Source organism: Tachypleus tridentatus, chromosome 12 (assembly GCF_004210375.1).
Source record: "Tachypleus tridentatus isolate NWPU-2018 chromosome 12, ASM421037v1, whole genome shotgun sequence".
Taxonomy (NCBI): Eukaryota; Metazoa; Arthropoda; class Merostomata; order Xiphosura; family Limulidae; genus Tachypleus; species Tachypleus tridentatus.
Window position 1 is genome coordinate 53071825 of NC_134836.1, and position 23898 is coordinate 53095722.

A 23898-nucleotide genomic window follows, 5' to 3' on the forward strand; every position below is an offset into this window, starting at 1 on the left:
TAGTAATTCATTGCTTTTTCAATTCATTTAAGCGATATGTTATTGTTTCAGCCAAACGCTAAGAATATTAAGCCTTTATTTAATATCTAGACTATAATGAATTTGGGCTTTTAAAGCAGTAAGAGAATATTATTAATTTAGCTCTACTTTTTCTATTGTTTCATATCGTATTAACACTTCAAATTTTTCACTCCACGAGTCTACGACATTTTAATTAGCTGAATAATCGTGTGTTTTTTTCTAAAAGCTAACGAGTTTGTACATTTTTCTTAATGCGAGTACCATTTGTTCCAACATTTGTACTTATGACAGACCTACTAAATCTATTTACCGCAGTCCCTAATTTTGAGCTACCGAAGAGAACACCCTAACCCACTTTATACACACTAAGTATTTCAGTCCGACTTTTGTAACACGTCTGCTGCTTAAGGTGTACAAAATGTGTTGTAGTAACACAAGGATTCGAATCCGACTTTTCGGTTCAAGATACGTATCGTAGGACTAATGAGTTCCTTGATCCTTTCAGTCCAGGTTTGTATGAAGTTGTTTTTTAAATTCGTTAAGTTATCAACTTAAATAAGAAGAACAAATAACACTCATTGAATCTACGGACAGATAAAGCCATTCACTTGTCTAAACTAGTGATTTGTTGGATCCCAGGAGCCATAGGGTGTAAAATGTATGTGGCGTTTTACAAGCTGCAAAGCTTTCGTCATGAAATAGAGTTATTAACAGTGAAAGTGGAAAATCATGTTTTCTATTTAAGAAAAGCATGTTCAGGATCAGTCATGGTAAAAAAGTGTGAAATAAACTTTTACACTTTTACAAGCTTTATACTTGGCATGCAAATCTACCAACTCTTCGCAAAATGTTAATTTGTTATTAATTAACGTACTACTACAACTTAAAAAATAATAATATATTTTTACTCTCTTCTCTTATTTCTTATTTCTAAGTTTTATGTATTTTTAACAAGTTAATATAAAACAAAAAATATATTATTATTTTTTATTTTAATCTGTAATTATCGTTTTACAGATGTCGCTGACTTCTCACAATTAAGAAGCTTATAGTGCAATGGGTTTCATTGTTATTGTTGATTTTCATTCTCAAGTTTTGAGGGTTTACTTTCAATATAAGCTATAAACCTTCCCAGTATTTTGTTTCTTTTGTTTTTGAATTTCGCACATATCTACAAGAGAGCTATCTGCCCTAGCCATGCCTAATTTAACAGTGTAACACTAGAGGGAAGGTAACTAGTCAACAAAATCCATCGCCAACTCCTGGGCTACTTTTATCAACGAATATTGGATTGGCCGTCACATTGTAACGCCTCCAGCTCTGAAAGAGCGAGCATATTTGGTGTGACGGAGATTCGAACCCGCGACCCTCAGATTGCAAGTCGAGTGCCTTAACCACCTGGCCATGTAGGGCCCTTCCGAATGGATTATCACACAGACGAATTTGTTATATAATAGTTTCTGTAGCAATGAAAGATATTCAAAAATTATTTGTTCAGGTTATTTTGTTGGAGCTTTTGATGGAATATGTCATCAGTTTCAACATCAGTTTTAACATTAGTTTTAACTGAGTGATGAAACGATAACATTTTATCAAACGCTATTTCCAGCTTTTCATCTTCAAATTTGGCCTCATTTTCATCTTCAAGATTTTATTCCTTAAAATGTGCTTTTGTGCTCAGCGTATTCTTCGTGACCTAATAAATAAAAAAAGTTTATATCTTCTTCTCTTTTCGGTTGGGCCGGGCGTTACCAAATAGCTTGCACGTTGGTCTGCAACTCCAGGAATTAATAGCTCATATTCGTTCCCTCAAAGTCACGCTCTTCGCTTTCGAACCGTAGTTGTGTTATAAGGGGTGTTGTTTCAATCATACTATTTGATAAAATGGCCCAAAGGCTGGTGATTAAACCTATTAACTGACTGCGCCGCTTCTAGTCCTGGGATGGTTTTGTTTGTTTGTTTTGAATTTCGCGCAACGCTACACGAGGGCTATCTGCGCTAGTCGTCCCTGATTTATTAGTGTAAGACTGGAGGAAAGGCAGCTATTCATCACCACCCACCGCAAAATCTTGGGCTACTCTTTTACTAACGAATAGTGGAGTTGACCGTCAGATTATTACCCCCCCACGTCGGAAAGGGCGAGCATGTTTGGTATGACGGATATTCGAACCCACTACCCTCGGATTACGAGTCGAATGCCTTAACCACCTGGCCATGTCGGGCATATCCAGAGATGGCAAACATTTGTGAGAGTGTGTGCCCTTTTGGGGGATATTCTGAAAATTTCTTTCACGTGCCCATGGTAATTTGTAGCAGCAGATTATAATTTATTATTATTATTAATTATTTTAAGTGAAATAGCTTTAGAAATTACATGTTATTAATAACTATAGTAATTCACAAGAAATAAAATTACTGAATTAGTAACAATAATAATCGACTTTTTTTAAAAAAAAAGAAAGAATCTCCTTGCTTATTTACGTTTATTCATTGATTTATTATTAACAGAAAGCATTTTGTGAAATGATAAGGTTTGGTTCATATTATGTGATACAAAAAAAGTAAAAATAAAAAAAAACCAATGAGAGGAAAAGTGAAGCTTTTAATGAGACTTTTGCTGCTACACCAACGATAACAGATATTTAATATCAGGCTTGTAATTGGTTGTTGCTCTCCGCGAGTACCGCGGTAAGTCTACGTATTTATAAAGCTAAAATCAGGGGTTCGATTCCATTCGGTAAGCTCAGCAGATAGTCCAATGTGGCTTTGCTATAAGAAAACACAAACATACATAATTGGTTGTTTTGAGAGGTACACATGCAGCACTAGTTTCATCAGCAAGTCTGTTCCTATATTTACACTTTATAAAGTTCATCACTGAAAATAGCTACTCGCATATGTTGATGAAAATAATGTTAATACTGATATTGTGACATTTCTCAGACAGTCAAAAGTTTTAGGAATAGAATTCCAGAATTTAAAACTTCATTTTCTGTAATTTGCTGTGTTATTGTAATCACTAATCGATCTCTTTCAATATTTTCTAGTTCAGCGCTTAAGTCGACAACTTTTTGCCTCCAAATTATGCTGCTTTGTAAATCAATCAGTTGCATTTCAAAATTATCCAAGTCAGTTTACTGCAACATTTCCAAATTCAGTTTGTTTGACGTTACACTGTCTGCATACTTTATAAATTTTGCAGATTCTTCCTACAACCTGAACTTATTAAATCTTTGAAAAAAAATGTTCAAAAGTTGAGTTAATGATGCTCGAAAACTGCATTTATAAACTCTGAATGTATATTTTCTCATGAATTCCAAGATCTGTCACGTGTTTTGTTTAAGTCTGGGAAATATTTAAGTGCCATTGTAAACATCACGTTCAAAATTCCACTTTGATTACGAAAGGCTTTACGCTATCAAACATAACATCAAATGTTTTGCCAGATCCCTGCAATTTGGTGTTCAAGTTCTTTGAATGTGAGGAGAAATCAGTAAAAAACATCAATCTACAACTCCAGGCAACATTACATAATTCTTGACAAGAAAATCTTTCAATTTTCAAAAACAGATGGATTTCATCTAAACACTCAACAAATCGTTTAAGTACAGAACCTCTACTTAGCTAACGAACATTGTCGTACATAAGTAGTTCTGTGTACATCGAATTATCCTCTCAGGAAATTCTGAAATTGTCTTTTTTTTTCAAATCATGTGCAGAAATAAAATTAATTACCTTGGTTACAATTTTTATCACTTTTCAAGCTACTTTAGACCAGGTTTTGCACACAAAAGCCTCCTCGTGTGTAATACAATGAAAACCTACCAATGGATGTCCAACATTTTACAAACAGATTTACAAAACCTGCTTCTTTACCAATCATGCTGGGTGCACCATCAGTTGTCACGGAAACTGTTTTTAAAGTGTCAACCTGTCGATTGGATAATTCGTTTACTACTGCCTTACATGTTTCAGCCCCTGTGGTATGTTCAGATAACGTTACCAAGTTAATCAGTTCTTCGCATATTTCATCACCCCTACAAAATCGAGCAATAATGGCTAAATCTAGCTGATGATGTAACACCATTGCTCTCATCAAGACAAATGGAAAGGAGTTTACATGAACCAATATATTTTGTTAGTTGTTCTGCTGTTTGTTTCCATCTTTAATATCCTGTCTTTCACTGTGTTTCTACTCACTGGCAATTCCTTAATGCGCTGAATAATTTTTTCTTTTTCTGAAAAACCGTCAGAAAAGAAATGAGCACATTTTGGCCATGATTCTTTAATATATTCCCTATCACTGAGTGGTTTTTCATGTTGAGCAGTAATCTTTGAAATCTCAAAACCAGAAGCAACTAAGTTGGAACTACCTGAAACAAATTTCATCAAAACATTTTACTTTATGTTGTTTGTGTCTTTTCAAGAAATGTGTTATTTTGTTCTTTCTCACTCTTATGAGAAAGCTACTTATGAACAGTTTAATAATGCTGCTTTACAGAGGAAGTCCTGCACACTACTGTTACAGAACATAAGATGTATAATGCTTTATCACCCTTTTTAATCATGATAAATCTTTCAGTCCACGATTCACAAAAATCTCTGCTGCTGTTCCTTCCATTTGAACGTTTTGTTTTTTCGCTGGTTGAGCTGACATTCTGACAAGTTTAGAAGGGTAACTACAATTTAAAAATATCTCGCCAATTAACTTAAATATAGTAATTTGACTTAACGTAACATAACAGCAGGTGAACATTTATGTCATTCACGTAAAAATAAATCTATAATTAACTAACGGATAAAAATATACGCATGACACGCCAAATACCATAATTTTAACAATATAATACATATATTTACTGCGAAAAAATAAATGCATATTATTATTATCTTACCATTATTATCACTAACTATCCAGTATTAACTCACAAACAACAGAAGAAAAATATAAGCAGAACGAAGCAAATATCAACAGTTTACTTTTATTTTTACTCAAATACTGATGTATATTCTGGGTCTGCAAGGAATTCAAAACGTGTCATCCGATATCACGTGTTCCTGTAACCACAAAGATGGTGCCAAGAGGGCATGAGACGTCTGCTGTGAACATTTCTCACTGCTCCCGGGTTGGATAAAATTATTCGCTGATGCATTTGGCATTAATGACAATCATTATATGTATTCATTTATTTATTATGCATTAGTGTTACGGTTTAAAGAATGAAGAGGCGGCTCTGCAATCCGCGTGCCACCTTGGGCATGCGTGCCATAGGTTCGCCAACACTGCTCTAGTCTGTCAATTCAAATTACTTCTCTCTTTCTAACTTTCAAAGAACAACCGAAACAAAGATTCTCAACTGATATCTCTAACCTATAAAATTTAAGGTGGATAATTAGCACGGCTTCCTCTTGTAAGTAAACCCAGTCTATAATATTCTTTAAGATAATTTGAAAAAAAAAAAATCTATTAATACAATATTATTGGTCCTCATAAACTGTTAAAACTTCAAAGCAGTTATTAGCAACATATCACTTTCAAATGGTACTATTAACACAGCCTGCTAAGTTCGCGATTATAGAAGTTATAAAATTAGAACTTTTGTTACGTAAGTAAATAAATAAAATCATATATGCTATATAATCACCAGGTAATGTTATACAGAAAATAGTTTTTTGGCTCAAACTAAAATTGCGTTATTTAGTCATTATATTATTATTTTTTCCCCTCTTTCTAAAAAAAACCTACAGATATTAAAAAGGTTCCCTAGTGGCAAAGCGGTATGTCTGCAAATTTACAACGCTATAATCCAAGTTTTGACGCCCGTGGTGAGCACAGCCCATCTCGCACACTGTAAAGCTTTGTGATTAGTTACAAATAAACATACATTGTGTAGCCTCATAAGATTGCAGTGTCAAATTTTAAATGCTTCCCAGTGGTTTAGCGATATTTTTGTGGACATATAAAGCTAAAAACCAGGTTTCGATGGTAGTAGAGGGCACAGGTGTAGCTTTGTGCTTTATTGGAAACTAGCTTAGCGTAAACAGCTTAAACACAAATACATGTGGTAAGGTAAGCCATGCTCCGTACGTATTTTATAACACTGCGTATTACGTTTAAAACTAGAAAAAAACCCGCTAAATATTAACGTCTAAATTAGCATCATTCTTTCAAAAATACTTTATCGAATACATGAACACAAATAATTCTAATCTCAGACACTTGTCTCAGGCTTAACATTAATTAAGTCTTTAATAGATACAGCCTATGTTCGAAAACAAAGAAATAAATTAACGCTATAATTTTTGGTTTTAGTCCAAACAGGGCTAAACTTTATCGTACTTACTAAACCTTGAATCTATAGTCTGAGCAGGTTAACCACTAGCATAACAACTCCTTACAGATCATAAGTTAACAACTGATTTTTAATGCCTATTTAGGTCTATCTTAAACTAACTGAACGTGAAGAATGAAGACAAAATGTAAACTGGATAATAAGTAAACGATTGTGTTAGTTTTTGAATTTCGCGCAAAGCTACACGAGGGCTATCTTCGCTAGCCGTCCCTAATTTAGCAGTGTAAGACTAGAGGGAAGGCAGCTAGTTATCACCACCACCCACTGACTCTTGGGCTACTCTTCTACCAATGAATGGCGGGATTGATCGTAACGTTATAACGCCTCCGTGACTGAAAGGGCGAGCATTTTTGGTGCGACGGGGATTCGAAGCCGTCAGTAATAATTGACGATTAAAACCCACTAATCGGACAGACAAGTTGTCAGTGTATTAGCTTGATGCCTTCTTTCTACTTCATCGGTTAAACATTTGGACAGATGACAGATGTAGATGGTCCTTTTGTGAGTTTGCGCGAAAATTCTAAACGAATAGATCTCTCGAGAAAAAAGTTTAAATCAGTCTCAAATTATGTCAGTTGTATTGTTGGTGTGTGAAATTTGTATCATATATATACTTGTTTTTACAGTCAATTACATTATTAATTTAAGTATTCAGAGTGAAATAGAGAAAAACATATATGGATTATAACGTAAATTTGGGCACTTATTGAATACTAAGATAAATAATAAAGCTATGAACGCTGCGACAGGATCTTTAATTCTCAATGTTTTAACTAATGTATTGTTCAAGTCAAAACGATGAAAATAAACAATCCCGTCATAGCATTCATAGCCTTACTTACCTTAGTATCTATTTTTCAACATGAAATATGCTTATTGGCTACTTATACATAGCCAGAGTAAATTGAATGTTTAGAAAACAATAGATAGGAAATAAAACAAACAAAGTGACAAAATGTATTGAAATGTGAAGTTTTATATTATTTAATACCTCGAGTATTTAATGAGAAATTGTTTTAGTGATATTTTTAACTCTGATGAGTTAAATTAACTGTATTATTATCAATAATCACATTGGTTGAATTATTATTTTTCGATAGTAGATTTCCTAAAATATCAGCTGCTGACATAAACTTGATATTAGTTACGAAAGGTGAAAATTTATTGATTAATCCCTTCTTGTTTACTCTCTAGTTATCATATTGTCCCCAGTAAAACAGTGGGATGTCTTCGGACTTACAACACTAGAAACCAGGTTTCGATACCCGTAGCGAACAGACCACAGGTAGCCCATTGTGCAACTTTGTGCCCAACTACAAATAAACAAAGTAATCATGTCTATTAATAAAATACATCCATTGGCTTACCCAAAAATTACAAGAATCACAGTAATAAATGTGTACAAATAATACTATTTTTATTACTATAGTCCCCAGCTGGGACAGCGGTGAGTCTACGGATTTACAACGCTAAAATCAGAGGTTCGATTCCCTGCGGAGGATATAGCTGAAATGTTCCTGGAGTCTTGAAGTATTGTACTCTACGTATACGTTAGTTACATCTTTCTGGTTATGTACTTATAATTACGTGTAGGCTGTGTAAACGTTTTCTGATATTCTGGAGATTAAAACGAAAATAAATAATACATTCACCGAAGCAGAATGTTCTAGGTGATTGAGAGTGGGATTGACCGTCACTTTATAACGCCCCGACGGCTGAAAGGGGGAACATGTTTGGGACGACGGGGATTCAATCCCGCAACCCTCAGGTTACTAGTCAAGCGCCCTAATCACTTGGCCATGCCGGTGATTGGTAGAGGGGCTTATTATAATAGTATAGTGTAATATGCAATGTCTATAAATAATTCATCCCATTATAAGCCTTTATAAATTCTCTATTATATGAACTATCTTAAAACGGTTTGAGGCAATTAGTAACATAACTCAAGACATTTTTATTTTAATCAAGTAAACTACCACAATTCAGTAAATAACTCAGTAAACTACCACAGTTCAGTAAATAAATCAGTAAACTACCACAGTTCAGTAAATAAATCTATAAATTACCACAGTTCTGTAAATAAATGAGTAAACTTCCACAGTTCAGTAAATAAATGAGTAAACTTTCACAGTTCAGTAAATAAATCAGTATACTACCACAGTTCAGTAAATAAATCAGTAAACTTCCACAGTTCAGTAAATAACTCAGTAAACTTCCACAGTTCAGTAAATAAATCAGTAAACTTCCATTGGTAGGCGGTTGATGATTTCGTTCCAAACACTAAAAAGCAAGTCTTACATGTATGTTCTACGAAATAAAGAAAAAAAAACATTATTAAATTGTGTTATTAATTGCTGCAAACTGTTTTGAGATAGCTCCTATATTATAGATTTTATAAAAGGCCTGTAATGAGGTTAATAATTTGTGAACACGTTTCATTACTGAATTATACTTTTGTAATCATATACATTATTAGCTATATTGCTACTATTTAAACATTTGAATCTACGATGCCTACATATATGCATATGTATTATACGTAAGGTTACATAAAATGTATTTTACTTTACGCCCAAGATAAAATATTAAGTTACAATAAAATCATTATCTTCATTGAATATTTTATGCTTTTGTTATCGTGAAGCACGTTTAGGGATCATATTATCAGTAACACGGTTAAATAAGTAAGAACTTTCACGTAAAAAGCCCAATGAAAATCAATCATTAATTGCTTAAACGTGAAACAAGATAAAACTAGGAGTCGTTGCCACGGTCTTTAGGTATATATAACTATTCAAAACCTGATATTAATACGTTTATCTTCTTTGTATTGCATTAGCTCGAAGCATCTTACTACACAATGCAATGGTCGCTTCACTGTTTCTTTTTTTTTAACGTGGAAACAGTTTGTTATTGACTGTTCTTCTCCAGACACACTTCTTCGGGGGTACATTTGTTATTTGATATTCACGTGCCCCCTAGCAGCGTAAAATAGAACTATTCTGCTTTCTAATTTTCTAGAAAAGAGAATGTCCCTAATATCGATATATAAAGTTAGTTATGAACTTTTTTGATAAAATCTGGAACATCAACCCTCAAGAAGTAACGGATGTAGTTCTTTACTTATGGTCAGGTGGTGATCACTGAAAACATTCTACTATAAATAAGGCTTACCGGAGCAAAACATAGGTACTTACTTTGATTAGTAAGACTTATTTGAACAAAGAGTTGTTCAGATTTTTTGTGAATGTTCTGGAATATGTCAAGAGTAGAAAACACGAAATCACTGCTGTGCTAGCGACTGATGAAAGACAAATATTTGCATATGTATTGCTGATAATATGTAAAAATTCGTCGACATTCTTGTATATTCTTGTATATAACGCTAAATATACATCATCAATTTCGTGTTTTTCTTCTGGTTAGTGCATATTTGCTGTCTAAGAAAAACATATTACGGTTATAATATTCAGTTACAATTCACTTCTGAGCAAATAGTTTCATGCTGGAACCTGTAATAAATTATTAACAGACTTTGTCTGATAAGTCAACAGTCAGAATAGAATATAAAAACATAAACTACGTATTAGATACGTTTAATTACTTAACACGCGTAATTTATAGTTATACAGTTACGACAAAAAGTGTTCGTACCCCTGCGTCGTGAGTGGTTTTCTCCTCATAACTTAACAAGTATCACGATTAGGATAATGAAAGTGTAGTGCATTATAAATATTGTAATAACTCACATCTACATAAATTTTTATATAAATTAAAAGACAAATAAACTGTTTATAAACAGAAAGCCAAACATAGGAGGGGCAGAAAGTGTTCGTGCGTCTACTTTAATGGTCAGTTGTGTAGCCTTTCAGGTGAATTACTTGGCGCAATCTCTCCTCATAGCCCTCCATGACCGTTTGACAGTACTCGACTGGTATTTTCTTCCATTCTTCTTCACAGAAGGCCTCCAACTCTTGCAAGTTTTTCGGATGACGCTGATTGTCTTCAACTCATGCCAAACGTTTTCAATTGGGTTGAGATTGGGTGACTGCGATGGCCGCTCCAGAACGTTTATATGGTTCCTCTGCAACCAGGATTGCACATATTTCGATGTGTGCTTAGAGTCATTGTCGTTCTGGAATATCCAACGACGCCCAAGCCGCAAGTTCCGGGCATCATTCTTGATATAAGTGCCTAATATATCAACGTACTCTTCTTTTTTCATGATTCTGTTGACGCGGTGAAGGCTGCCTACACCAGAAGAGATGAAGGAACCCCATAGCATGATTGAGTCGCCTCTGTGTTTAACTGTAGGGACGGTGTTCTTTGGAAGATTTCGCTCCCTCTTCTTACAGACAATATTGTGAACATCATTGTGGCCGAAAAGCTCGATTTTAGCCAAAGAATAGTCTTCCAATAGGTAAAGGGTTTATCTACATGCTTTCTTGCATACCTCAATCGTGCTTCTAAACAAACTGGCTTTAAATATGGAGTTCTACGAGGATGGCATGCTTTGAACTCACAAGAGCGTAACATGTTTATAACAGTAGAGGTGCTTACTTCAACCCCAGTTTCCCTTACCAGTTTCTGTATGTCATTACGTGTTAAACGAGGGTTCAAACTAACTTCTCTGAGTACCTTCCTCTTGGTTCTCTCTGAAATTTTGGTTGGAGGTTAGCAGTTGATCCTGTAAAGTTAAACTTGGAAATTATGCTTAGAACAGTATATTTCGGCACATTAAGTTGTGTAGCAATACCGAAAAGAGACACACGAGACACGATATTTTCTAATAATTCGGTTTTTTAAATCACTGGATGTGTTTCCTGTTCGCCATGATGACCAAGCAGATAATGACGGAGACGGTGCTAAATTGCCGGAAGTACATTTTTTGCTGGCTAAATTCCAATAATTATGAACCTAGTGTCTAGTTCTGGAATGGTATAATATAGTTTATTCGCCAAACTAAACAAAATTTGTACGGGAATATCAGTTTTTTCACACGTTCTGAACTGTACGAATACTTTCTGCTCCCCTTATTTTAAGTTATTTGTTTATAAATTCTTTATTTGTCGTTTAATTTACATAAATATTTATGTAGATATGTGTTAGTACAACATTTTATATTTCTATTAGCCTAATCGTGATACTTTTTTAAGTTATGAGCAAAAAACCACTCGTGACGCAGGGGTACGAACACTTTCTGTCGTAACTGTAAGTTTATTTTATCAGTTTATTGTCATCTTCGTTGTTATAAGTTAATAACAAAGATACCTAAGTCATTGTCACTTGTCTCCCAGTGGCACAGTTGTATGTCTGTGGACATACTCGAGAAACGGAGTTTCGATACCGATGTCCATGGTGGGACAGGCACATATAACCCTCTGTATAGCTTTGTGCTCAGTTAGAAACAAACAGAAATGGTTAGTTTTCCACCTAAACGTACGACATCATCATTTTCTAACATTTTTACAGTAGAATGTATGTGGCGACCTCTCATTAAACACTCATACAGCGAAATTCACTTGTAATCTTTTTTTTTTATTTTTTGTTGTTGATGTAACTAAGCATATTTGAAAGTAAAATGTATAAATTATATACACGTGTGACGTAAACAATAATAGTGAACAAAATTAAGTATTAACACGCATTTTTAACAATGCTAATGTGAAGACAACATGTTAATTATGAAAATGTGATTGAGATAACAAAACTAATATTCTTGAGGCTTAAATCTGTTTTACTTAAGTCTAAAGACAATGGGACTTTAATGATACAAGTACAAATTTGTTACAAAAATCATAAAATCTTAACATTACAGTTCATGTATTGATAAACAAACTGCATATCAACACTCTGGAATATATATATATCTTCCAACTCTTGTAATATTAAATTTAAATATGCACTAATAGTGTAACGTTATATTTTTATATTGAAAGTCCCGTAGAGATGATCTATGTATATTTATACCATTCCTATATCCCTTGTTGTGTTATTTTTGGCACTTCCCCCCAATATATCATTTACAAATGATTTCAAATATTGTTCATTGTCTCCCCATCATGAATCCTAAAAGCACTCAAATAAGTTGTCCATTTTTCAGCATTTGGAGAGCTCTGTCGTTCTTAACTTCCATCGGATTTCCGCTCACCAGCCAGTAACATTGAGAAGTAATTATGAACTTCCATCAGATTTCCGCTCACCAGCCAGTAACATTGAGAAGTAATTATGAACTTCCATCAGATTTCCGCTCACCAACTAGTAACATTGAGAAGTAATTATGAACTTACATCAGATTTCCGCTCACCAGCCAGTAACATTGAGAAGTAATTATGAACTTCCATCAGATTTCCGCTCACCAGCTAGTGACATTGAGAAGTAATTATGAACTTCCATCAGATTACCAGCTAGTGACATTGAGAAGTAATTATGCCAAATTAATAGCTAAAATCAAAGCTAAAAATATTATCAAAACATTATATTACAAAATAATTAAGCCCCAAATTGGACTACTGTATTTCTCGGGTGAGGAGCTTTTTTGTGTGTGTGTGTGTGTGACTGGCCTAAAACAGCTGTACAATCTCAAAACTGACACATAAATTTGCATAATTGAATTACCTATCGGTCATTGGTGCTGCATACAGTTTTACAGCGTACTTTTTTAATAGCCTACTTAACACTTACTCTTGTGATTATTTATGGTTGTACATATTATCAAATAATAATAAATAATGCCGAAACATGATTTAAAGAAGTTGGATAAAAAAAAAGCCCAACAGCAATAAGAAAAAGGTTTTAAAAAAGCTTGAATACGCTTATGAAAATAAGTATACTTGGTAATGATAATGTTAGCACTACAGTCACCACATGAATATGTTAACACGACCCAGAAACTCATACGAGTAAAATATAGGTTTTAAATTTGAATATAATTTCAATCTTCAAGAATGATTTCAATGTAATTTGTAGTTTAGCCTGTGAATAAAAAGTGTTCAATATTCTTATAATTCGGATAACATTGTTTACTAAAAAATTAATTGCCAGTTTTAGTGGACATTGGTCTACAGTATATGACGTCCTATTTGGGTTTAGAAAGGTTGTTTGCTTTTTTTTTTAATTTCGCGCAAAGCTACATGAGAGCTTTCTGGACTAGCCGGTCCTAATTTAGCAGAGTAAGACTAGAGAGAAGGCTATCAGTCATCACCACCCACTTCTAACTCTTGGGTTACTCTATTATTAACTAAAAGTGTGATTGACCGTACGTTATAACGCCACCACGGCAGAAAGGGCGATCATGTTTGGTTGAATGTATAAATGTTTCACGGGTAACTTATTGTACCAAAAAGAGTTACCACTTTTGATATAATTATTTGAGCTTCTTTTACGAATGTAACTGAACTTGGTTTTCTGAGATATAGTTCTCTAAACAGTTTCAAAAAGATAAAAATCATTTTCCAGACGTTTTTCGAGAAGTCTGTCTGTGTACTTAATGTCTGCTAGATATATGGTTAAGCCGCTTTTTATTAGCTTCTAGAGTAGCTTAATATTCTATTTTTATATTTTAATATCCTTGAATATATAATATGGTCTTACGTGATTGGTATTCTGTCGATGTTATCAAATGGTTGAAGCTATATCGTTCTCATAGCTGGCTTATTGCTGTGTTGGTAGGATTCGAACGCGACAACCTTAGATTATGAACTTAGCGCCCTAACCACCTGGACATACTGGGTCCTAGATTACAAATGAATGTACATGTTAAGATTTAGATGAATAGTTAGCCACTGTTTTTAGAATATACTTTAAGGTGGATATTTTGACACGAAGTGAAATAGAATCAGAACACATACTATATGTTTTATTGGAAAGAATGATTATTAGATCATGTTTAAAGGAGTTCTGAATAAAATTATCGAGTAATCCGATATATATTTATTCACGATAAACGGATGTTGATTGGAATGTACATAAACGGAAATCTTTCATGTTCTTTAATTTTACAAATAGAATTAGTGTTAGCGTGTTTATAATAGTTGGCGGTGGGTGGTGATGACTATCTGCATTCTCTCTAGTGTTACACTGCTAAATTAGGGACGGCTAGCGCAGATAGCCCTCTAGTAGCTTTGCGCGAAAATTCAAAAACAAAACAATCAACGTTAAATATAAGGGCTAATAATGTTAAAACTGTGCTTTACAACTAAAACAACTTATTCCAATGTTTTCCAGTATCCCATATAAATATACATGTAGTTGCTGTAATGAACTTACATTCGTAAAGTAATAATCTAATTAAATCTACGAACACATAGGAACATCAAACAGATCTAGAAAACAGTTTACAAACACTCCCAGGCTCTCTAATTTGCATACATAGTGAATCAAAAGTTACCACACTTTGAGTAGAAATTTCAAAGATATTTCGTCTGGATAATCAAATAGTAAACTTTTAATGAAACACAATATATCTACTATAAATTAACTTCTAACCCTAAGTTACAAAACATCTTCGCTACAATTAAGTTCGTTCTGAATAACTTATATAATTACGCTGAAAACCACAATATTGTATTCCTGTCTTAATTTTTAAAATGCATTTCATTATTTTACTTTGCATTCTAATTCTTCTTTATAAATTGTTGTAACTTTATAAACGTTTGTTGCTTTATCTTTGTTATTATCACGCATTCTTAAAGGTTACTTGCAATTCTATCGTATTTCGTATATTGTAATGTAAATGAATGGAAGGTAAGTACACAATGGCTCGTGATGTGTGGAGACATGGAAACCTTTGTTGATGTTTTAAGTTTTTTTTACAATGTTCGCGATTGCGGTAATGAGGTATTATAAACAGCATGATGTCGTGTGATGTATTTTTTGAGTTTGTTCTATATATGCTTGAGAACTATTTCTTAGTTTGTTCCAAGTTTGTAAAATAACATCTTCCAACAATAAAAAGGGCAAGTGGTGCGCAGCATTTCATTTCCAAAAAGTGTGAAACATTGATGTGCTCCTTGATACCTTTTGTATCACTTACTATTCTTAATGTGTGAAACATTGATGTGATCCTTAATACCTTTTGTACCATTAACATTCTTCCTGTGTGAAACATTGATGTGGTTCTTAATACCTTTTGTATCACTTACTATTTTTAATGTGTGAAACATTGATGTGCTCCTTGATACCTTTTGTACCATTAACATTCTTCCTGTGTGAAATATTGATGTGGTTCTTAATACCTTTTGTATCACTTACTATTCTTAATGTGTGAATAATTGATGTGGTTCTTAATACCTTTTGTACCATTAACATTCTTCCTATGTGAAACATTGATGTGGTTCTTAATACCTTTTGTATCACTTACTATTCTTAATGTGTGAAACATTGATGTGGTTCTTAATACCTTTTGTACCATTAACATTCTCCCTGTGTGAAACATTGATGTGGTTCTTAATACCTTTTGTATCACTTACTATTCTTAATGTGTGAATAATTGATGTGCTCCTTGATACCTTTTGTACCATTAACATTCTTCCTGTGTGAAACATTGATGTGATCCTTAATACCTTTTGTATCACTTACTATTCTTAATATGTGAAACATTGATGTGCTCCTTGATACCTTTTGTACCATTAACATTCTTCCTGTGTGAAACATTGATATGGTTCTTAATACTTTTTGTACCATTAACATTCTTCCTGTGTGAAACATTGATGTGGTTCTTAATACCTTTTGTATCACTTACTATTCTTAATGTGTGAAACATTGATGTGGTTCTTAATACCTTTTGTACCATTAACATTCTTCCTGTGTGAAACATTGAAGTGGTTCTTAATACCTTTTGTATCATTTACTATTCTTAATGTGTGAAACATTGATGTGCTCCTTAATACCTTTTGTACCATTAACATTCTTCCTGTGTGAAACATTGATGTGATCCTTGATACCTTTTGTACCATTAACATTCTGCCTGTGTAAAACATTGATGTGGTTCTTAATACCTTTTGTATCACTTACTATTCTTAATGTGTGAAACATTGATGTGGTTCTCAGTACCTTTTGTCCACTTAATATATTTAAGGTGTAAAACATTTGTATGATTCTTATTAATATTTCCATCACTTAACATCCTTAAGATGTGAAACACTGATATGCTCTCTCTCTGACATTACTACATATAACATACAGACTTCTTCCTATCTCCGAAATTACTACACATAACATACAGACTTCTTCCTATCTCTGAAATTACTACATATAACATACAGACTTCTTCCCATCTCTAAAATTACTACATATAACATACAGACTTCTTCCTATCTGTAACATTACTACATATAACATACAGACTTCTTCCCATCTCTAAAATTACTACATATAAAATACAGACTTCTTCCTATCTGTAACATTACTACATATAACATATACAATTCTTCCCATCTCTGAAATTACTACATATAACGTACAGACTTCTTCCTATCTCTAACATTACTACATATAATATACAGATGTTACTTTAAATTATTTTTCAGAAGAAATTCATGTCTTTGTTAATAAATTTTATATAGTTAGAAATAAGATTTATTCAACGCTAATTCACCAACAAGGGAATATTAAATACATAAACAGTCTACTTTAAATTAAATACATAAACAGTCTACATTAAATTAAATACTTAAATACATTAAATTAGAAACAAATCGAAACATTTGATTTTGTTTGATTTTTACGTAAAGTTACATGAGGGCTATCTGCGCTAGACGTTCCTAATTTATCAGTGATAGATTAGAGGGAAAACAACTAGTCAACACCACCCACCTCCAGCATTTGGGCTACTATTTAACGAACGAAGAATGGGATTAACCGTCATATTATAACATCTCCAGGGGTGAAAGGGCAAGCATAGTCGCTGTGATGGAAATTCACACGACCTGCATATTAGGAGTTAAGCATCTTAAGTACCAGGCCATGCCAAAGCCCAAAAGTATTTAATGATAGGTATACATTTCTTATTTTATACGTTCAAAATGAAAAGGAAACGAGATAAATTGTAAAACCCGAGTTTCTTTTCTATTATAAAAATATTTTCATGCATTCTTAACAGAATAATAATAGTATTGTTCACGTAAACATTATTTCCACTTTGATCTTTAAGCTAATTTTGAATGTATATTACACTTCAGACATTCCATAATTTACTTGATTATATGGGTTAAAATTTTACATGATAAAATTTACATTATTTTGTATAGTTCTCATACTTAAAACCTTGCACATTTCTATTTATGTACACAGGTGCTCCATAAACAGTGATTTTTGATTGACACTCCACGCGCACAACCAGGATCTGGCTAAACCACACGCCAGATAAGAGACAAGTTGTTTTGCCAACAACTTCATTTCAAACTATAACATTAAAAAATCTTTTTTTTATTTTTTGGAACTTGGAAACTTAGGCAGTAAATTGATCAACGGCGTTGTCATCAGTTCTTGATCGCCTAAGGCCCACTTAAAGACTTAATGTCGAAATCAAACGCATGCAATTGATAGATAAGTTTCTTGCGAGCAAAACAAAATAGTTGTTCGTTTTGCTTCATCGTTTTCTCTTACAGCTCATTGTAAAGTTGATACTACTTTCTATAATTAACTAGCTTTTTCCTTCCCCCAAGAACATCATTACATCAGCCAACTTCTAGACGCTTTTATCTAAGTTGAACATTTACAATATAACGTATCTCATCATATAATGGACTCGTGATCTGAGGGTCGCTGGTTCGAATCCCAGTCATATCAAACATGCTCGCCCTTTCAGCCGTGAGGGCGTTATAATGTGACAGTCAATCCCACTATTCGTTAGTAAAAGAGTAGCCCAAGAGTTGGCGGTGGGTGGTGATGACTAGCTGCCTTCCCTCTAGTCTTGCACTGCTAAATTAGGTACGGGTAGCGCAGATAGTCCTCGAGTAGCTTTGCGCGAAAATTTAAAACAAACAAATCAAACCTTTTTAAATACATCAGTGTACCCAACCTTCATTATCTATCATTGCTTTTAACCTATGACCAGGCAATAGTTTTATTATATCTCATCAAAATGATGTACCTTATACACTTGAATATAGTAAAAAGCAGGGTTTTGAAAATCGTTTCCACGGAAAAATGAATCAATCAGTTGGAAGAGCTGCTTAAAATATTTTCCGAAAAAGAATAGATAATGGAAATGCAATTTATTTTCTATTTGCATGATCGCACTTTTAATCCTAACTTTCATTTTATATGTTATACATACAGTAAACTGTGCAACGACAGATTCATTCCCGGACAGGCGGTACTCCAATTTGTATGTCTGGAGATAATCTTCAAGTAATACCGAGTTTAATATATATATATATATATGTATAATAGCCGCAAGCAACATTGGTAATCTCAAATTAAATATCTGTTCTGATTATTATCAAAATAAAATGTCTTGTAGTAAGATGAGAAAACAACATTCGATATAATTTGTCTGGGAAGTTTTGCATCTAAATACTGATTTGTTCCTGTTGAACTTTATTACTAGAAGCTGCTTTCAAATAAAGTTTGTTTGTTTTTTGAATTTCGCGCAAAGTTACTCGAGAGCTATCTGCGCTAGCCGTCCCTAATTTAGCAGTGTAAGACTAGGGGGAAGGCAGATAGTCATCACCACCCAACGCCAACTCTTGGGCTGCTCTTTTACTAACGAATAGTGGGATTGACCGTAACATTATAACGCCCCCACGGCTGAAAGGGCGAGCATGTTTGATATGACTGGGATTCGAACCAGCGACCCTCAGATCACGAGTCGAACGCCTTAACATGTTTGGCCATTCCGGGCCCTGCTTTCAGATAAAGAAAACGTTTGCTAAGTAGCAAGTAGTTCAGTAAACGTTAATTATGTTAACACTATCTTGATATAATTTATCATGTTCATGTTCATGAAATTCTAATAATATTACAAGTATATATTATTACTCAATAGAGGTTACTATCACATCCCGAAAACCCTTACTGATTTACAAGTAGTGTAGAAAAAGGTCAATTATTTTAACACTAGTTATATAATTTATTAGGTTCATGAAATCTTAACAACATGACAAACATGTGTTAACATTCTGTTTTACTACAAACCATCAATTATACCTTAAATCAAATAGACTTTTGTAGGCAATCCTTTCCTGGGAAATTTTTTAACATAATTCTTACGAATAACACTAGAAAATGTGTTATGAGAAACGTGTTTTGCCAACTATTCTCTTGTTCAAACTTAAGAATGAGAAAACTACTGTAAATTAAGCATTTAGAAGGAAATAAAAAAGCTTTTAATTATAAAAAAAAGAATTTAATGTTACATTTTGAATAAATGACAAAATTATTTACATTAATAATGTAAGAATGTAATGCCATTACATTTGTATCTGAAGGAAAGTGGCACCTCCCTTTCCAAGAAAGGATATTAGTAAAACGTGGTTCTTAAATAAAAACCCAAAGCAATCAACATTTGGAAAACGTGAGGCTTTGGTGTTCTTTTACGACGCGTAAACACTTGTATGGCGGAATGTTTAGGGCGGAAATTGACTCCCAAACTACAAGTCATAGGTTTACCAACTTCCAACCACATCTTGTATTTTCTAAGAAAAAACAACAACAACAAAGATCGAACAAATTGAAACCAAGGATTACCTTATTCTGTTACATGTGTATCAAGTGTCCGTGAGTAGGCCTAGTATTTCGTGTGTGTGTGTCTTTGGTCTACTGAAACGTTTTTTTAGAATCTGACACCGAACGTGCTCACCCTTTCAGCCGTGAGGGCGTCAAAATGTAACTGTTAATCCCATTATTCGCTAGTAAAAGAGTAGCCCAAGAGTTGGCGGTGGCTAGTGATGACTAGCTGCCTTTCCTCTAGCCTTACAATGCTAAATTATGGACGGCTAGCGCAAATATTCCTCGTGTAGCTTTGTGCAAAATTCAAAACAAACCAATCTTAGAATCTGACGTCTACTCACAGTGGGTGAGCTTATTTAGGTTATGTATCGTTTGTGGTTTAAAACTGGGGTCGTAAATTAACAAAAGATTGTGCAATAGAATCTGAGGGTTAGGGCACTGTTGATTAATCAACGTTAATAGAATAAACACAAATAACAATGGAAAAATAGTTTCAAACAGAGCAGAGGAAATGAAACATCTTCTTATAAGGTACTAGTAACGTACAGTATTTTAAAAACAAGAACAACGTTGGAAACGTAGTTTTAAACAGAGCAGAGAACGTGAAATATCTGGGCACCAAAACGCCACTCCAGCTTCCTAAGTCGTCATGATTATATTATATACTTGTGTCACGAATTGCAATTAGATATGAAATAAAATAAGTGAAAAATCTGGTTTTCCAATTAATCGTTTAAAATTAAATACAAAGCTACACAATGAACTGTCTGTGCTCTGCCAATCAGCGGTATTAAACCCCGGTTTTTAGAAATGTGAGTCTACACAGAGATGCCGCTGTTGGACGTAGCTTTCCAAATCACCTACCTGTTTTATATCTTTATCAACGACAGCCATTTTTATTTTGAAGCACATTTCGTTGCATTTCGGTGTAATTTTATTTAATATAAATACGTTGTTGGTTATTTACAAACCTCTAGCGAAGAACACTGAAGTATTTATATTTTCTGAAGCACAACAATGTTCTTGTTTTTTTTACAGTCTTTGTTCAGTTCTGAACTTCCTATGAGATAACTACCTCTTAATATTTAAAATAACACCATTAATCTCACAAAGATTAAATATTTGTTTCCTCGAATCTTACCTATTGTTACAGTTTGAACGCCTCTTCAAAGATGGCGAAGAGTGATCATAATTAATTACGCTTCTCAGAAGACATTAGTATTAAACCTATTATCTTAACACTTCATTCTTTATTTTGTTTCTTATGGATTTTCAAGAATTAAGAGAGGTATTATAGTAGTATTCAATTTACACTACGTTCGTCATATCCTAACCTATTGAAGAAAGACCACAGAATTCACAGTTCAATCAAATTCTCACCTAATTAGGGAAATAGTTTCACTCTTTTGTTTGCCTATTAGAAAGGGTTTGTACTGACGGCTCGTATTTATATTACGTCAATAAGGTGCGTGTGTGTGTTTCTGATAGCAAAGCAACATCGGGCTGTCTGCTGAGCCAACCGAGGAGAATCGAACCCCTGATTTTAGCGTTGTAAATCCGTAAAAATACCGCTGTACTAGCGAGGAGCAAGTCGAAAGTAGTGTAAGAAAATGAAAAAAAGTTAAAGTTATTTCCTTTATGACGAACAAGAAATAAATGTTGTCTTGAATAACTTGGTAACTGACAACTTAGATGACTGTTTGACCATATCTTGATAGGTAACTGACAACTAAGATATTTGTTTGATATCTTGATCGGTAACTGACAACTAAAATATTTCTTTGATATCTTGATCGGTAACGGACAACCAAGATATTTGTTTGATGATATCTTGATCGGTAACTGACAACTAAGATATTGCCCCCCAGTGGCTCAGCGATACGTCTGAGGACTTACAACGCTAAAGACCGCGTTTCGATACACGTGGTGGGCAGAGCACAGATAGCCCATTGTGTAGCTTTGTGCTTAATTGAAAACAACAACTAAGATAGTTATTTGATTTATTAAATACCAGAATCACTATTCAGCAATAACATAATCTGATCATCAAAGTCATATATGTTTTAAACTGATTTTAATTTCTTAAAATACTTTGATTTTCTTATTATAAACAACAGAGATGACCTAGGAAGGTCAAAACGTTATTATAAACACCAGAGGTGATCTAGGAAGGTCAAAACGTTATTATAAACACCAGAGGTGACCTAGGAAGGTCAAAACGTTATTATAAACACCAGAGATGACCTAGGAAGGTCCAAACGTTATTATAAACACCAGAGGTGACCTAGGAAGGTCAAAACGTTATTATAAACAACAGAGATGACCTAGGAAGGTCGAAACGTTATTATAAACAACAGAGTGATCGTTTAACACAACAAGTTCGGTAATACTTTTCATTTCATGATGACGAGAAACCTACTTAAAGTAACAATGTATCAGGTTAACCTCAAGGTGACCTAGGAAGGTCGAAACGTTGTCAAGCTCGGCATGGCCAGGTGTGTTAAGCCTTCTACTCGTAGCTTGACGGTCCCGGATTCAAATCCTCGTCGCATCAAACATGCTTGCTATTTCAGCCATAGGGACGTTATAATGTGACGATCAATCAAACTATTCGATGGTAAAAGAGTAGCCCAAGAGTTGGCGGTGTGTGGTGGTGACTAGCTGCCTTCCCTCTAGTCTTACACTGCTAAATTAGAGACGGCTAGCGCAGATAGTTCTCGTGTAGCTTTGCGCGAAAATTAAAAAAAAAACCAACAAAATAAACGAAACGTTGTTCTCTGCTTGGTCAGTAAAGTGTTAATACCCACACCAGCCGTTGTGAATTACCCTTTTCATCTCATTTCACCAAATAGCAAATTTTTTTTTGTGATTCAGTTCTTGCAAAGTGCAGGTTTAAACCGTATAGAGTGCCAACTACTAAAAAAAAAAACATTTACACTTCTCAGAATATATATATATATACAATTATTTACCATGTATCATTGTGTCAACAAAGTATTTTGTAGCCTTTAACATGCCTCGTAAATTACTCACATCTACTTCTGTGGAATTGCAATCAAACCTAACGATAAATAAGAAATTGAAAGAAATGACCGACACGTGTGATATTAGCAAAGGGAAGATAGAAATAAAAGACGCAACCGTATGATAAATCTTACTTCGTTGTAGTAGTTTCTGTAACAGTCATTCACGATTCTTTATTTTAGACACAAGTGTTAGCTATAAACTAACCAGATACTGAAGCTATTTACTTGGGCTGTGACAATGACGACTAGAATAAATGGGAAACAAAAACAGCTTAAATATTGTGAACTTAGTTTCAATAGAAAACGTGTACGTGATTACTAAACTACGTATTTCATTTATCTTCTGTTTCTCTTTCAGTAATAGCCAGGCACGGCCAGGTGGGTTAAGACGTTGGAGTCCTAATCTTAGGATCGCAGGTTCTAATCCCGTCGCATCAAACATGGTGTCCCTTTCAGTCGTGGGAAGGCTATAATGTGACAGTCAATCCCACTATTCGTTGGTAAAAGAGCAGCCCAAGAGTTGGCCTTCCCTCTAGTCTTACACCACTAAATTAGGGACGACTAGCGCAGATAGCCCTCATGTAGCTTTGGACGATATTAAAACTAATACATTAAGAGGTTTGACAAGTTCTTCTACTTGATTTAAACCTCCTAATAGCTTTGTTTTGTAATACGCAGTTCAAAAACAAAATGCATCATACTGATCTCAGTTGTTAAGTTTTGAAATCGTTAATTAACCATACTTACACGCACATGTTTTGACCTTTTAAATGAAACTCTAAAGCTGAGCTTAAATATTGATATATATAATATTTTAAAACTCA